General features: G+C 41.4%; 1 protein-coding gene across 5 annotated transcripts in view; it reads right to left on the bottom strand.

Annotated features, from left to right (window-relative positions):
* Positions 1-13,722, bottom strand: part of il1rapl2 (interleukin 1 receptor accessory protein-like 2) — a 636,591-nt gene that overhangs the window by 484,182 nt on the left and 138,687 nt on the right. For 3 of the 5 annotated variants that reach the window (XM_082503827.1, XM_082503826.1, XM_082503828.1), the window contains exon 1: positions 8,115-9,877. The exons of 1 other annotated variant lie outside the window; for it this stretch is intronic. The gene's annotated coding sequence lies outside the window, so the exon portion shown is untranslated. Of the gene's footprint in view, positions 1-8,114; positions 9,879-13,722 lie in introns of those variants that run through there. One more of the 5 variants, XM_082503824.1, reaches the window with a different exon arrangement.

The following is a 13,722-nucleotide window of genomic DNA, read 5'->3' as shown; positions in this document are numbered from 1 at the left end:
CTCGCTGTATAAATTTACAAATTAATGAGGAAACACATAAAGTAGGTTTAAATTGATATTGCACATTTATTATTTAAAGACAAATGTGAAAAAAATATGTCTAATGAACTAAAAGGCCTGATGAGCAGCAAATTGTTACATCTTAAATACAGCAGAAGTGTAGAGTAGTTTGCCAGCGCTTGCCTGGATCCACACTTGAAATCTACCCACTCCAATAATTTCTCTGAAACAGTGTGTTCGAACTTAAAAAAATGGTCTAATAAACACAGTGGGAAGACTAACAATTAGCCATTAGCACCATGAGTAGGATTAAAACAGCTGTCAAGCTGTTGTCGATTGCTATCAAGCTGTGCGCTGAAACAGGGATATTTCAAATGACCAGTGCTTGCTGGTTTCTGGCCTGCCCAAGGCTATGACCATGTTGTTCTGGGATAGTACTTTGGCATGGTATGAAAGTACTTCAGAGTCAGATGGATATGCTGGCTATTAGATATTTGTCTGATACAGGAAGAGTTTTTTACTTCTTTAAAACATTTGCTGAAATTTTCAGAATTAAACTCAACTTTGCTTAAAAAACTTGTTAAAGCAAATGTCTAATCAGCCAATCACATGGCAGCAACCCAATGCATGTAGTCATGTTAACATGGTCAAAGTGGCCTGCTGAAGCTCAACCCGAGCATTACGTTTGGGAAGAAAGAAAAAATAGGCAAATTTGAATGTGGCTGGTTGCTCCACAACCATTTCTAGGGTTTACAGAGAAAAACAGAGAATATCCAGAGAGCAGCAGTTCTCTGAGTTGATGTCAGAGGTTAGATAAGAATGGCCAGACTGTTTTGATCTAAAAGTAACTCAAATAACTACTAAGTAACCAGTCGAGGTATGCATTGTTAAACCTGGAGGCAGATGAGCTACAGCAGCAGAAGTAGGTAAAAACATTTGTAGGGGATACATAGATATATAGAGAAAGGATGGGTTATGTAAAATGCTCCTGCCTGGGGGTAAAAACTTTGAGGTGGCTAGTCTTAGCTCTGATGCTCTGTAGGTGTTTTCCTAAGAAAAGAAATGAGAACAGACCATGTGCTATGTAGCTGGAGTCCTCTTTAATACTTTAATACTTAGCGCCTTCCATCTCTGGTGGTGGGTGTAATAATCCTGAAGCTGTGACGTTCCTGTTTCTGAAGCAGATTTTACTGATAACTCGGTTTGCAGAAATGCATCATCATTCCTGCTGTAAGGATGGGCTCTGTGGTAGCTCATTAGAAACTGGGTTTACATAGGTTACATGCAAATAGACTTTAGAGTAGGGGACTATGGCAGAAACTCGGTGGTGCTATGTAAGTTGGTTTTTACTTGTGCAGTCTGAGATGAGATGTTTCTCCTACGTCTCACTGAAGAGCTGGTCCAAGCACTAAAGATTGCTGGCTAGCAAACTAGGCTAGCATAAATACACACCCACAGTTTGAACTTTTGAAGAACTATTCTAGTCTATCAGTTTTATTTAGCTGTTTGATTTGTATGATGTTTGCCACGGAAAAGGCAAAACCAGAGCAAACTAGCAACAGCAAAATTACAGCAGTGTCTCTCTCTTCTACCCGCTCATCACTGTAGAGTTGGCTAACATGCCAGGCCAGAGTAAAGACACAGAAACATTTTACATTTTTAAAGCTTTATATTTAGACATATGAGAGTAGCATTGATCTCCTTGTCTAACATTTCTGCAAATAGAATATTACTCAAATCTGTAAACCCTTCATTTCGGTTACCCTGAAATTTTTAATCACTCTTTTTATAAAGCAGAAAAATGTAACTCACATGTTGAAATGTTCTTTTAGGCTACATTCACACTGCAGGCGAAAGCGCATCTTTTCTGACCCTATGCGACCCATATCCGATCATGGTATGACAGTGTGAACAGCACAAATCCGATATTTTCAAATCCGATCTGGGTCACTTTCGTATGTGGTACTGAATCTGATACATATCTGATGTTTTAGAAAGCGACTACTGTTTGAATGGTCATGTCGCATTAAATCCGTCTTTTATGTCACTGACACAAGACAGACGCCAATTATCAGCGCCGGAGAAGACATCACGAAAGCTTCCTGGACATCCAGTGAAACTGTTGGGAAGACAACGTTGGAGAAACGTGAACATTTTATTTGTACTGTATAATCTACAGATTCTGACAAATCTGCAACTATCCTTTGAAACACCGCTCCTCTCTAAAACAGCAATAAGGATCATTATTAGGCCAAATGTAAATAACAAAATAACTTTATAACTTAAAGCAAAATTGGGAAATGTAAAGTCCGAAACAAGTCTTTACATTAAGGCCTTCAGTCAAACAATACTGTTTGCTCTGAGTCTAAACAGAGCACGTTGTGTGTGACGTCGTCTTTTGTGCATGCGGCCGCTTGGAGCGTTTACACTAGAGCGCGTTTGCTGTCACATTTTATTTGTAGTGTGAACGAGCAGACAAAAAAATTGGATTTGATCAAAAAAATCGGAATTGAGCATTAACACCTGCAGAGTGAACGTAGCCTAAGTCTGATCATTCAGGCAGTGGAGCTGACCACTGCAGATTAAACACCCTGAGTTTTCTTGTAATACAATCCAAAAGCATTTTTATTTAGACAAGATGGCTGTCTCTGAAAAAACATTACAAAAACTAAGAAAAGGTGAGCTATTTTTAAGTAGAACTGCAATACACAGAATATGCAAGTATACACATGCTACATGGGAGTTTCCACTTCTTTTATCGCAAAAAAGTGTTCTAATGTTTTTCATATATTCAATAAAGAATTAACCACGAGTCTGATGTATAACTGCTTCTTGCCACTGAACGAGTTCTTTCATATGACACAAAATAGGCTCCTTGATCATTTTATCTTGCATGAGATTAAATTATGCCGGATTTTCACTGAAGAATAAGGATTCCCACATTGTATGACAATACTTTGATCAAAGCTGCTCTTTGAAATGTTGCAATACACAAGTCATAATAATATCGCACATGCCATGCGGCATACGACTGATCAGAGGGTTCGATGTAAAACACAAGAGACAAATCCAGAGCGGAGAAGAGCAGAGCTCCAAATAAATCAAGCTCCGTGAAGCAGGTAAAGAGAAAGAAGAGTTAAACAAATAATTCGATTTTAGATGAACCCTTTAAGTCTTTGACTGATTTTTAATTTCCCCCTGAAGAGGTTGAGCATCCTAAATTCACAACTTTAAGGTCAAAAGTGAACATTCGTAGGTATAGCTGCGTTCCCACGAAAGGTGAGATCTAAACAACGAGTTTGCAACTTGATTAATCAACCTGATAACAAGTGTTTTTCAGAAGTTTCTAAACCTTCTTACCTCCAAGAAGCTTCTATACTATGCTATATGCTACAATGCTATACCTGTTCAAGTCACAGCCTTTTCAGTTAGTTGCATATTAGTAACTGATATAGCCTGGTTCTTGTACTGGGACCTTTCTGGATTAGAAGAGTTTGTCATTGCGTACATGTTACACATGAATAAACATCAACTTTTAATTGCTGAAATCTAAATTTCATTCTTCACACTGGAAACGTCGTCCGCAGCAGTAGGTCCAGCTCACCCACCCCAGCCAAGGCCCTGGCTCACACTCATTCTCATTTAAACACCATTCAGCTAGCGCTCCCTAATCCCACACTAGTTCTGAATACAGAAAAGAGTGGGTTCATGGTATCCTGCATATGTGCCTGTGCCTTTCCTGCAATTAAAGCTGACCAGCACACACAATGTCTTAGAAGTATATATGCAGCAGACTTTCATTTAACATTTATATTGTAAACTTAAGCTAGGCTTTGTGTAGAGAATGACTGAGTTATATGAAGGTTGCCCTGCATTGTGCACAAAACCCCCACAGTTCTCTATATGAACAGGCTTTACAGTCAAGAAGAACTCTAACAGTATTCATATATAAAACGTCTCTGCTTAAGCTTCTAAAGCATTGCATCTCCCATTTAAATCTTGAAAATGAAATTCAAGATCCAGTAAAACCCTAACTTTACATATTTCATATGTACATACAAAGCTTGCTAGAAGTGGCTTGATGTAGTCTACACATACAAATGGTAAGGACTCCAAACTGTCCTAAAATGTTTTGTTTCTTGTTCTCGAGTCTCCCTCATAAAGGAGAATTTTACTTATTTGAAACTGCCTGATTAAGATGTAATAAATCCAGCATATACAATATGCTGTATACCAAGCTTGCCTGTACAAATAAAAGGCATTTCTATATAGTGGCTTTCCAAGTTATCTTTAAATGTTGTGTAATTGCAGAGGTAACACTTGTGAGCGGCTTCAAACTGCTCGGCTCACACCCAAGGCTGGGTTCACATGTAGGTTCAGGCAGCACAAGACCTTTGCTTAAGGTTGGGGAAAGATCACGTTTTCCAGTTTTAAATCAGACAATAAATGTTTCCACGTCCCCGGGTTAATGCTTAAACACAGACATAAAAACAGGCATGGAATCATCAGGTGTGTACAAATATTAAAATAAAGTGGATATTCTAGTATAAAAAATGTCTTAACCTTCAACGCATGTTGTGAGTTTTCATTTTTGCACTGTAGTGCTCCCACAGCAATAGCTTGAGGTGACTTTTGTTTGTGTTAGAGAATCTAATTCTTCACAGTGGGACAACAGGCCCAAAGCGATGGTAAGTAACACAGGCGAGTCTGTCTTTGTCTTAAAGGAAATCCTTCCTCACTGCTGTTTAGGAAAGTGCCTGGAAAGAAGTTGTGAAGTTTGAAATCAACATCTTTTCCAACTTAAATCTGAGAAGATAATGCATAAATGTATAGCATAGAATAGTGTCCTCAACATCATCCCCTGTATATCTGTCTCACACTTGCTCTCATTCATCCCGCTGTCGTTCCAGCCAGTCTTCCTCCTCCCATATATTTCCAGCATCTCTTCGTACCTCATCATCCCCTCCACAATTTATGACTCTCTCTCTCTCTTCTCTTCTTGCTTCATGTCTTTAAATCTGTTCTCTCTTCTTATTTCACTTTATCTCCTCTTCCCTCCTTGTACGAGTCTCCTTCCTCCTCAGCTCTTTTGCAAATCATTTTGTCCCTTATGGCAAAATTTCTCTTTTTTTGTAAGTGCAGAGCTATTATAGCTCAATGTTGACATTAAAAGTCTTTTTTCAGTTTGTACAGTATATTGCATCATTTTAACAAGGATTCAATATATAACAGGTGCTCAACTGAATTAGCTTTGCCTCGAAACAATTATAATGGAAGAAACAGCAGCAATTCCCTCTGCGCTATACTCCTCCTCTCCCCTTCTTCCTCATCACCCCTCTTTTCTGCTCCTCTTCCAACTTTCCGTGGTTCCGCCTGCTGTGAGCGCGTTGTACTTCTTGCTACTGATCTTTAGTTTCATCCTTTTTTTCTCTTTTCTGTGTCTAAGTTTTCTCTCATTGCTGTCTCCAGAATCTGAGGGCAGCTAAACGCACTGACTGAAGCATCGCAGAAAAGTGCACTTTTCAGGTATCTTGATCATTTTTACGCATGTACATAGAAGTGTGCGGTTCAACATTTACATATTTCAAATGTATCCAGCATTGTTTGGTGTCAAACTTGGTAAAGTTGCAGTTTAATTGGACTCAACAGGTTCAAATAAATCAATTTCTGACTTATATTTTCTCCAGTATCTCGAGTTTGCAGTTATGGTGAGATGAAAACAAAGCAGAAAGTTTCTCTAATCGGGCTGTGACCTGCTGATGAGGATAAGGATACACGATGCTTTTGAAAATTCTCCCAAGTCTTTCTAATCCATATAGCCCACGGTCGTTCGGCTTTACAGCTGTGAAGCTGTTGCCAAATGTGGGAATGTTTTATTCAGACGGAAAATTTACATGTGATGAAAATCTTTATACAGTAAATACCTTCCAGCTTTGGGCATGTCTACACACTTCCAACTTTTTAAGGGTATTTTCTACGACAGGCCAACTAGACTGAGCACAGTCAGGCGTTGAGTGAGATGGAAAATATGGGACTTTTTATTATGTTTTCACCTTTCTCTGATGGAAACATAATACTCCAATCAGCATTTATTCTGCTACCATTGGATGGATCTATTAAGGCCAAGTTACGTCCACTTTATGCAAGATGGTTTGGAATACCACTTAATGTGTCAGAGGCTCCACACCAACACACAAACAGAGTGAAGGTGTGCAGGGACAGGTTAGTTGTTGTTGCAGCTGGAACAGTTTGAGGGTTACACGGCTCAAATAATCTAAAATATCACAAGAGAAAAGTCTCAATAACATTACTAACATTAATAATCACGAGGGCCATTTACTGCGTAATGAGTTCTTTTACTTTGACAGCTTCGCTTGCAGGACTGTTCTGACACATCGCTGTAATGGATCTGAACATTCTCACCACTGCTCTTCTGTTGCCCCGATGTTTCTCCAGTACCTTCAATCTCCCATCTCTGCGCCCCTGCTGTAAATTACTCCCACCCCCTTCTCCATCTTTGTAATAGATGGCTGATGCTGGTCAGTGTGACAGAGTCGCCCTGCCGCCGGTTCATCTACCTGCTGATCAGATCTATATGACATCAGCTTCACACAATAAATCAGCGCGCACACCCCTGCAGTTTCTGGTGGGTGCACGGCCTCCGTCCATTCTGACGATTGATGCGCACCTTATTGCTAAACGCCCAATATAATTAAACTCCCAACATCCCACCCCGTGTGTGCGCGCACGTGTGTGTGTGTGTGTGTGTGTGTGTGTGTGTGTGTGTGTGTGTGTGTGTGTGTGTATCCTGCTGGTGCATTGCAATGCACTCACATGCACAATTTGAATACACGTCTGTTCTTCCTTTTTCCTCTCACACAAAGTGTTAAAACTATAAACTCACACTTTCTGCCACTGCCTTCTGGCACTACACATCTTTTTTACATACACTTACACACGCACACGCACACAGTCTCTCTCTGTTCATCCTCACAGAGAGAGAGAGAGAGGGAATGGGGAGTGAGAGAGCACCTGCTTGTTTGTAAAGCACTCAGACAAACGGTCATCTGTGTTTGGGAAGACTTGAACAAATGGGAAAATTATACAGTGGAACCTAAACGACACTCTTTCACCCAAAGATGCATCGTCCCACGCAGCCGAGGAGACATTTTGGAGCATATCCAGTATTTTTTTGTTTGTTTGTTTTAATGCCTGTATTTGTTAAGAGCATATGATGAGTATACCTGAGCAGAAGGTAAATAAACTAGGACTTCAGAAATAAGTACTGGAGCTGCTAAAGAAGTGAAATAACCAGAGAGACACAATAAGATGCAAAACTTAAAGATCATAAGACATAAAAAATGACCCCAAAGGGACCAGAGCGAGACAAACTGCCAGGTCACGCAAACATACAAAGAAAAGGACACAAATGACAAGCGCGTGTGCAACAAGACTGAGGTGGGAAGGAATAGCAAAGAAGGAGACAAGCGACGCAGAATAACGACCGCAAAGAGACCGCTGAGTCCTCTGCAACCTTAGAGACACGGATGTGAGTTCAGAATGAACAATATTTCCTGCTTGGATGCCGACTCTTTATATTGCACTACAACTCTGGCTGAGAGTCCCTGAGCTTCCCTGGAGGAAATGCGATTCACCCGCGATGTCCAGCTTTTAGCACACTCGTGTTATTTTATCCGCCCACGTGTACGCTGATGCATGAATAGCAGGCAGCCTGTTGGCCTTGCAGTGAGTTTAAAAACCAAAACTGTCCAATCAAAGTGTCAAAGCCTGAATTTGTATCCAATCAAAACGATTGTAACTAACGAATGGACGCACGTCCTAAATAAACGACACCCGTGTTCTCTCCCCCTTTCCTCGCGCGTAAAAATGCTCTTCTTCACCTGAGTCTCTCACCTCTGACAAACACACACACACGCGAGGATCAGGCGCACTCCCTGCTCTCTCGCTCTTTCTCTCTCTGTGACTCGCGCCCTCGCTATCTCGTATACTCGGCCAGCGCGCACACACACACACTCTCAGCACGAGAAGTAAACTCATCACCCGCACTCATTACGCGCACATAGGCGTTAAATCGGAGCGTGACATCCTCTTACCTGGTGTTTCAGAGGAACTAATCCTGAATCCAAGCAGATAACGGAATCTTGACCAGACACAAAGGTTAAAAAAATAATCCCAGCACTGGCTCTCTTTTCTTTCCTCCTCTCCAAAGTGACGGGACGATATAAGCGTAAATAAACAGCCGAAGAAGGTTGTTTTCTTCTCTCCTCTGCCCCCCAAAAATGAGATGTAGACCCTCAGACAGCCTCTCTGGCTATAAAAGGAATAAAATCCCTTTTCCTCTTCTCTCCTTCTTTCTCCGAGATGTTGGTAGGATAAAGTCTCCTCCAATTAACCGCAGTTAGGCATCTCCCCCGCTCTCCCTCTCTCTTTCTCTCTAGCTTTCCTTTCCTTTCCTCCGCCCTCCGTGTATCCCGCTCCTTTCTTCCAGGACAGGATGGAAGACAAAGAAAAAGCAGGTACAGACCTCTGTGTTCAGTCTTTTCTCTGACTCTGTCCGGGCAATGGTGTGGAAGAGTCGCTCTACTTTGCGCAGCCAAAAATAACTTCCAATCTCCAAACTGGAATCCCGAGAAGCGCTGGCACTCAAATAATCTCTATTAAATTCTTACAATATTCATACTGTGGCGCTGTAGTAGAAATGACGCCTTTATGTTCGTCCTTGTTGCACTTTGTGGAGGTTTTTCTCTGTCCCTATAATATCTCTACAGGGGATTTAACGCGCCAGCAGCAGTCAATGTGTGCCCACAGAAATGTTGAGGTACTTAATATTTTATGATTTATGATCTCTCTAAAAGTCATGTATAATTCCTTTATATAAGGTTCATTCCAAGTTTCACTGCTTGCAAGACAGCTGAAGGGAATGACAGGAAATGTGTCCTTAATGACCAAGTAATAATCTGCAGGTTCCAGCTTTGTGGGTTGATATCGTCAGTGTATCGATTCATCAATAAGTAGATCCAGAGGGGCTGCTGGAGAGGCATGAGAATCAAGCTGCAGTGCACCGTTCACCTTTCTCCTCACATCCACTCCAACAGCTCAAAGTTTGTCCGTTAAAAATCTCCAGAAGTCAGTCAGCCAATCTATCAGCTCATAAAAACAATGAGTCCATACTCAATCAGCGGTCGATTACTTACAGCGCAGTAATTCAGGAACAGGCTTCCGCTTTCCCCTAATTTTCCCCAAAAGACCTTTTTGGAAATAATAGCTTGCGCGTGTTCTCCATTTCTCTCTGCTGTCTCCTCTTTGCTCTCCCCCTTTTCTTACTTTTCTTCCTCTCCAGGAATGTGTCCCTTACAGGTCAGAGTGTTAAACCAACCTTTTTTCTTTCCTGGACACAATCCCGGAATGTGCTTTGCTGCCAAAATCACAAAAAAAGTCTACTTGAAATGACTTTTGGAAATCCTTCTCGTAGCGCTGGGAGAAAAGGGAGAGGAGGGGAGAGCGCGAAGCCTTCAGCCGCTTCTTCTGGGTCGTCCACCAACCCGATGAAGAGGAATGAGGAGATGGGGAGGAGGAACAGGGGGAGCAGTATCTCCTCCCTTTTTTAAGCTACAGAACGATGAAGGGACCAGAAGAAGAGGAGACTGGAAGGAGGAAAGTGTCTGCTCCTCTGATTAAACCACAAAGGAGGAACACCACTTTTGATTCGGTGGCTGAAACAGCGCCTCTTTTCCCCCTCTCTTCCAGAAATACTTACCCTGCTCATCCGTTTCCCTCAGATACTTTACTACCTGCCCACAGAAAGACAGATAAGAGACATGAAATCTGCCATTTCTCGCGGAGGCTTTTATCCAAAGTGCCTTAAGAGAGTCCACAAGAGAGCGCAGAGAAGCCAGAGAGAGAGAGAGAGAGAGAGAGAGAGAGAGAGAGAGCGAGCGCTTTGGGCAAAGAAAAAAAGAAAAAAAAGAAAAAAGAAATTAAAGGAATATCATTTTTCTTGTTTCTGTGTTTTTGTGTGTGCTGATGTTTAAACCCGTGCCCATGTCAGCTGGTTTACTGTCGTGGGTAACACGGAGGGTTTGTGTTGTTGAGATGAGACATTGATAGAAATGACTGGGACAGACTGCACCGGGCTGCTCTCGCTCCCCACGCGAACGGCGCTGTTCCTTCAGCACTACACAGACACACAAACACACAACCACAGCCAGAGTGGCGAACAGAAAGAAACGAGGTGAAGGTGCACAGATACGATTTTCTTACATTAAACTGGACTTTTTATGTAGTTAGTTAGTTTTTGTTTTATTTTTCCCTCTTAGTGTTTGTGAGTTGGTATGTTCATATCATCTTACCTGCATTTTAACGCTACAGATCTTTATTTTTAGAGGGAAAAACACAAAGGGGTAAAAAGAGAAAGTTTTAGAAGAAAAAATATATAAGGGAGGCTCGTAACAGAGGGAGTGCGTGCGAAGGAGACAGCGAGGATAGCCAAGTGTTGCTGCTGGGGTTTTGTTGCGTCAGGAGGGTGAACAGTGCCACATTGTTGCCCCCTTTTGGCCACTGAGGGAAATTATCTGAGGGGGCGAAATGGGAAAAAACATTTAATGGTGAAGGAAGGATGCTTAGTAGAATTATCAGGAATTAGATATTTGTTTCTTTTTTAAACAGGGTCTATAGGCTTTAATTTGAGGAGGGGAAACACTGTTGTTACACTTCTATTTTAAAATACGGGGGGTAGTGTTTTTCTTATCTGTAATGCTTTTCCAGAGAGTGCAGCACGAGTTCAATTATGAGAAACAATATCAGTTAAAACAGAAACTATATCATTAAGTTCATGCTTCAGTCACCAATGACCATTTTCCTCGGGTCAGGGACTGAAAGTTTCATGGCTAAATGAGAAACTGTGACTGCAGTTAAACCTCCACATGCTGCCTGGCTAATTGGCCTATGATCTTAGGCAGAAATTACAGAGGTGAGAGGGGAGGAGTCTCTGGATCCTTATGCCTCACCTGTTTAAGTTACTACTTACCAACACCTTTACTTTGAAAATATTTAGAAATTTAAAGCAAAGAATGTGTCAGCTGCTTATTTTTCTTAATTTCTGTCACTTACATACAGAAACAATGTGAACAGGATGTGGCAACAGAATGCACGTGAAACAGAGAGGAGACACATTCAAAAAGAAAACACGGGACAACATATACAATGAGAAACTGTTACAAATGTACATTTGGGAACTCTTACAAACAGTGCAGTTGTAGCTTTGAGAGCGAGTGGAATGAGAATGCATTATTTCAAGGTAAGTCCAGAATAAGTTACACTGAAGAGAGAGAGATATACGCAGTGAATTATCCCCATCGGAGACTATGAGGCTAAAATGTGCCATAGGATGCATTCACACCGGGTTATACAGACAGTAAATATTGTGATTATCATGCAAATTTAAAATGCTTAAATATTAATAGACATAAGAGAGACAATTCTTCCATTCACAGAGTTGAGTCTTGCTAAAACATGTTATGTTGACTGATAGCTTGTGCATAGAGGCTGGAGGTACGGACAGGTGAGTCAGGGTACTGTGGACCATCTCAGAATGCAAAGCTTTGGAACAGATGGTTAACTAGATGTTTAGGGTCACTGGCAATCCTAGCTGCCCTTTTCCTCACCCTAGTGTCATGCGGTTCCTAGATGGAGCGGAGCAGACAGCCAGCAAGGCACCTACCAGTGCGGAAAATATGCTGGACCTTGTCCCTGGAAAGGAGACTGCCTGTTTTAGCTTTGGTGTACGATGCGAGGATCTTGTCAACAAGGGATGCCTAAAATTGGCTAAAGAGACATCATATGTGGCCACAGTTAGGGATACAATCATGCTCTACCCTCCAGGAAAAATTTAAACCAGAATAAAAAAAAATCATTTATGCACTTCTTTTTTTTTAATGCACTACACGTCTTAGTCTGTGTGGACTTTCTCTAAAAACTGCTAAAATTTATATGAGGCTGGGTTGATTACTGCTTTAGCCCTACTTTAGATATTTTATTGTGCTTTTGTAGTCTTTTGAAGATTTTAAATACACTTCATTCTCAGTAATATTTAAAGTAGAAAAGAGTACTTTCAATTTTGGATTGGCTAATAATCTGTAAAATATATTTTACCTGTTTTACGCCCCACTTAAAAACGAAGTGTTGACTGGGGTGAGGGGTAACACAAAGTGAAAGAGAAAACATGAACTACCGGAGAATACTGTAGATGTCATTAAACAAGATTTATTGCCCAAAACTACTACAGTAAAAATAAACACAGGGAAGCTCTTTTCTTCAGGGTCTCCAAGGCCAAAACAACAAACAAAACACCCCCTTTAGCTAAAAATCAAACCAAGTACTCTCTAACCAAAACAAAATACAATGGCTGAGCTCCCTGTCTAACCAAAACAGGAGAAAACAGTTGAAACAAAAATGGCAGAGAACCCCTACCTGCTTCCACAACGACGAACTAATTAACACAGTAAGGGCACACCTTTGCTTACAATAAAAGAAAGAAAACCAAAGTTTCACAGAGTTCAAGTTCTCACACACACACACACACACACACACACACACACACACACACACACACACACACACACACACTCACTAAGGCCTGCGGCCCAAAACACTATAGCTCACAGCTCTGGCCAAAAATGAAATGGGGGACATGGAAGGGGTGTGGCAGTTTAGGATGGCAGACTATATGCTGTGGCTGACGAGCTGGAACACACCTCAATGGTGGAATAGTTGAGTTGATGAGGCTTGAACTTAGCTGAGAAGTAGGAAACCGGGTGACTGATGCCATCAACTCCATCCTGTAACAGTACTGCTCCAGCGCCAGTAGCGCTTGCGTCCACTTCCAGCTTGAAGGCCTTGCTGAAGTCCGGAGCAGCCAGTACAGGGGCACTGCAAAGGAGAGACTTGGCACAGTATTAGATTATTCTGTTATTATATGTTACCTTATATATGTAATCAAAGTAGTTGAATTAGAATACTGCTGTAGATCACATTATACCCTTTAATATAGAGTGTGTGAGCTGTATGTAGTGTAGTTCTCATTATACTTTTGAGTTAACAGAACATATTCACATATTAGTTCATTAGATAAATGTGCATCACTCTGTATCCTTGATCTGCTGGGAATGTGTTACACTGTTTTCTTGACATGCTTAATTGTTGAATCATGAAGAGAAGGTTGTAAGCAGGAGACTCTGTGTCTAAAGACAGGGGAGATAGATAGACCACATTCCACACCCCCACCTTACAGAAAGCAGAGAAACAACTGCCGAGGTCATAACTTAGGCGCTGTAACAGAGAAAAAATGTGATGTTTTGGCTTTTACGACTAGCTGGAGGCCACTAGAGACTATAAAAAGCTGAGCAACCCGTCACCATTTTGAGACATGTGCCTGACCCTCTGGTAGCATCTCTCCCGTCCGGACGTTGTAATGCTCTGACTGTTGAATTGTATGGAAATAAATGATTGTTGATTGAGCATTGATACACCGAGTATTGTCCCTCCTTCAGCCCAAAGATTCAAAGAATTGGGAGATTTCAACAACTTGGTGCCGTGACCCGGATCTTTGGTGTGCTGAGGAGGTGTAGATTTGGCCTTTGGTGAGATCGTGGGGCAAAGTGAACAGAAGGCCGGCCTAATACAGAAAGGTAAGCACAGCCTGTT

Source organism: Aulonocara stuartgranti, assembly GCF_965226115.1.
Source record: "Aulonocara stuartgranti genome assembly, chromosome: 2".
NCBI lineage: Eukaryota > Metazoa > Chordata > Actinopteri > Cichliformes > Cichlidae > Aulonocara > Aulonocara stuartgranti.
Note: the sequence above shows the minus strand (reverse complement) of the source record. Positions and strands in the feature narration are given on the sequence as shown.